We start from the raw sequence: 4,502 nt of genomic DNA on the forward strand, positions 1-4,502 counted from the left end.
AAAAAAAAAAAAAAAAAAAAAAAAAAAAAAAAAAAAAAGTTTTAACATACAATGGAATAGTCTACAGCAATGAAAATGAACAAACTGGTCGGATGCGGTGGCTAACACCTGTAATCCCAGCACTTTGGGAGGCCCAGGTGGGCAGATCACGAGGTCAAGAGATGGAGACCATCCTGGTCAACATGGTTGTCTCTACTAAAAATATAAAAATTAGCTGGGCGAGGTGGCATGCACCTGTAGTCCCAGTTACTTGGGAGGCTGAGGCAGGAGAATCGCTTGAACTCAGGAGGCGGGGGTTGCAGTGAGCCAAGATCGAGATTGTGCCACTGCACTCCAGCCTGGCGAGAGAGCAAGATTCCATCTCAAAAAAAAAAGAAAAGAAAAGAAAAGAAAATGAACAAACCAAAGCCACATGTTTAATGTAGATGAATCTCACAAACCTAATTTTGAGAGAAATAATAAAATTATACAATACTTAGAACCTGATTCCACTTGCATAAAGTTCCAAAACAGACAAAACTAAACATTATGCATACATAGTTGGCAAACGGTAAAGATAGGAAGAAAACCAGTATTGCAGAAATCATGACAGTAGTTCCTGGACCAGGGAGGGACAGTTATGAGAAGCATAGACTTGGTGTAGTTTAGGTGAGAAAGATTTGGGTGTGGCTGGGCACAGTGGCTCACGCCTGCAATTCCAGCACTTTGGGAGGCCCAGGCAGGCGGATCACCTGAGGTCGCGAGTTCGAGACCAGCCTGACCAACATGGAGAAACCTCGTCTCTACTAAAAATACAAACTTAGCCAGGCGTGGTGGCGTGCACCTGTAATCCCAGCTACTTGGGAGGCTAAGGCAAGAGAATCGCTTGAACCTGGGAGGCGGAGGTTGCGGTGAGCCAAGATTGTACCATTGCACTGCAGCCTGGGCAACAAGAGCAAAACTCCGTCTCAAAAAAAAAAAAAAAAAGAAAGAAAGAAAAAGAAAAAAAGATTTGGTTGTATTTTCCCATTACAAACTTAACATGAGGCCGGGCGCGGTGGCTCAAGCCTGTAATCCCAGCACTTTGGGAGGCCGAGACGGGCGGATCACGAGGTCAGGAGATCGAGACCATCCTGGCTAACAGGGTGAAACCCCGTCTCTACTAAAAAATACAAAAAACTAGCCGGGTGCGGTGGCGGGCGCCTGTAGTCCCAGCTACTCGGGAGGCTGAGGCAGGAGAATGGCGTGAACCCGGGAGGCGGAGCTTGCAGTGAGCCGAGATCCGGCCATTGCACTCCAGCCTAGGCGGCAGAGTGAGACTCCTTCTCAAAAAAAAATAAATAAATAAAAAATAAAAAATAAAAAAAATAAAACTTATAGAAGGAAACACAGGACAAAATCTTCATGACCTTAAGTTTGGCAAGGATTCCTTAGATATTATATCAAAAGCACTATTTATAAAGGAAAAAAATCAATTGAGTTTCATCAAAAGTAGAAATTTCTCTTCAAAATACACTGTTAAGAGGATAAAAAGACAAGCCACAGACTGGGAGGTAACGTTGGCAAATCATATATCTGATAAGGAGTTGGGTCCAGAATTTATAAAGGACTCTCAAAATGCAATGATAAGAAAAACAATCTATATAAAAGTGAGGGCCAGGCGCGGTGGCTCACGCCTGTAATTCCAGCACTTCGGGATGCAGAGGCGGGTGGATCACCTGAGATCATAAGTTTGAGACCAGCCTGGCCAACATGGTGAAACCCTGTCTCTACTAAAAATACAAAAATTAGCCAGGCACGGTGGCGCACATCTGTAATCCCTGCTACTCGGGAGGCTGAGGCAGGAGAATCGCTTGCGTTTGGGAGGCGGAGGTTGCAGTGAGTTGAGATCACACCACTGCACTCCGGCCCGAGTGACAGAGTGAAACTCGGTCTCAAAAAAAAGAAAGAAAGAAAGAAAGAAAGCACCAAAAGCTGCAAACTAAATCCACAGTGACAGAAAGCAGGTCAGCAGTTGTTGCAGGAGGTCGGGGGTGAGGGTCTGGGGGGAACTGGGAAGATGGGATTACAAACGCACAGGAGAAAACTTTTGGGGTGAAGGGTGTGTTCTTTACTGTGATTGTGGTGATGATTCTATGGGTATATACAGAGGTTGGTTAACACTTTATAAATTGTACACGTTAAATGTGTGCAGCTTATTTCATGCCAGTCATAACTCAATAAAGCTGTCAAAAAAAAAAAAAAAAAGGTGAATCTGGGATTGGGATGGGTGAGTGTCAGTCAGAACATGGAGAACTCAGAAGCCAGACGGAGGGGTGTAGATGATCCCCGGTGATGGGCCAGCACCCCAGCGTTTCAGACAGGAGTGGGCTGTGGGAAACCAATACTGTCAGCAGGATCTGGAATGGATTGGAGGCCAAAGCAAGGAGTGGGGGCAGGAGCTCCTTGCAATGGACCCACTATAGTAGTGGGGATGGATTCTAGGAATAAAAGAAGGGGGTCTTTGGGAAATGAAGGCGAGGTTAGATATAGAAAAGGAGGGAGAAGCAACTGGATCCATGACAATTGAGGGCCCGTTCCCCAGCTCCCAAAGCAGTCACTTGATAAACCAAATCTAGGGCAGAGAAGGCTATGTCTGCTTCTTTCTGGTTTCTCCCCTGTGTGCGGGGTCCTGTGACCACAGCTCTTTCTGCTGACCGCAGCTAGGCGCTGCTGCCTACTGCCTATGGAAGAGAGCCACCCACTCAGCCCCGCTCACTCAGCAAAGGGGCCTGTGCTCCTGCTCCTGCACCCGACTGGCCTTCAGGACTGCAAGAGGCCCCCAGGGGCCAGCTCTTCCTGCTGCTCTCAGGGGCACCACCATTACCCTGTCCAAGCCAAGAACCGTTTTATCTCTCAAGTCAAGTTCCTCCTTTGGTCTGCTTTCTATCTCTCTAGGTGTAATGTAAGTCATGAATATTCATTCTGCCAGACAGCCTGGAGTCAGTGCCTGACTTTACTGCTCACTTCCTCTCTACCTTGGTCCTACCTCAGTTTACTCCCAAAATGCTCCACCTACCACTATGCCCTGATTAACAGATGACCCCATCAGGTGACAGGAATCTAAATATAACTGTGGCTGGGCGGCTGACTTCCTGTGTGTGCTCAAGGCAAGAGATTAGGAATTGTGCCTTCACCAAGCCTGTCGATCCAGATCCTAGCTGCCTGAGACAGCCCTCAGGGTACAAGCTTGCAATCTGATGACAGAGAGAAGGGGAAGGGAGGAGAGGGGTGCGTGGTAGGAGACAGCTTGGTCCAGAGAAAGGTGGGTGCCAAACCCAAGGCCAGAGGCAAAGTTTAGAGCCTTGAAGAATGACTAACACCACTAAGTGATGGGTTCCTGTGCACTTTATCCTACCTAGTGAGGAATCTGCCAGCCTTTGATTGACACCGTAATAGTAAACTGGTGCCTGAAGACCATACCCGAGCCAACTGTTTCATTCTTTCATCCATTTATTTATTCACCCAGCAAATATTCATTGAAACCCTGGTGGCTCCAGCCTGACCAACACGGTGAAATCCTGTCTCTACTAAAAATACAAAAATGAGCCAGGCGTGGTGGTGCACCCCTGTAATCCCAGCTGCTCGGGAGGCTGAGGCAGGAGAATCACTTGAACCCGGGAGGTGGAGGTTGCAGTGAGCCGAGATCGTGCCACTGCACTCCAGCCTGGGCGACAGAGCCAGACTCCATCTGGAAAAAAAAAAAAAGAAAGAAAGAAAGAAAAAAAAAGAAAGAAAGAGAGAAAGAGAGAAAGAGAGAGAGAGAGAGAGAGAAAGGAGAAAGAGAGAAAGAGAGAGAGAGAGAGAAAGAAAGAAAGGAAGGAAGGAAGGAGGGAAGGAAGGAAGGAAGGAAGGAAGGAAGGAAGGAAGGAAGGAAGGAAGACAGACCCTGGTAGCAGACCTACACCCTGCCTTCAAGGAGTGGACACCAAAAAATAAAACTAATTATGAACAAGATGAAAAGGGCTCCAAAGGGGTCTTCAGCCCAGATCTGGGAGAGGTTAGGTCAGGGAAGGTTTGTTAGAAGAGATTCCATTCAGACTCAAGTCCTAGAGGGTTAGTAGGAATAAGCTGAGAGAGGTGTGCCGAGGTCGGACAGATGGGCTGGAAAGATCCTGAAGGAGCACTAAGTAGTCTGGATATTGGGCACTTAGGGTGAAATGGCATTGGGGGCTGGGATGAGGTGAGGCAAGGCTGGGCGTATTGGCAAGTTCCTGATCTTGAAGGCCTTCATTCACTCACTCACTCACCGAACAAATATTTATTTATTTATTTATTGAGATAAAGTCTCGCCCTGTCGCCCAGGCTGGAGTGCAATGACACAATCTCAGCTCACTGCAACCTCCGCCTCCTGGGATCAAACGATTCTCCTGCCTCGGCCTCCCGAGTAACTGGGTTTACAGGCGCCCACCACCACGCCCAGGTAATTTTTGTATTTTTTGTAGAAATGGGGTTTCACCATGTTGGCCAGGCTGGTCTTGAAC

The sequence above is a fragment of the Theropithecus gelada genome, chromosome 16 (genome assembly GCF_003255815.1).
Source record: "Theropithecus gelada isolate Dixy chromosome 16, Tgel_1.0, whole genome shotgun sequence".
In the NCBI taxonomy this organism is placed as follows: domain Eukaryota; kingdom Metazoa; phylum Chordata; class Mammalia; order Primates; family Cercopithecidae; genus Theropithecus; species Theropithecus gelada.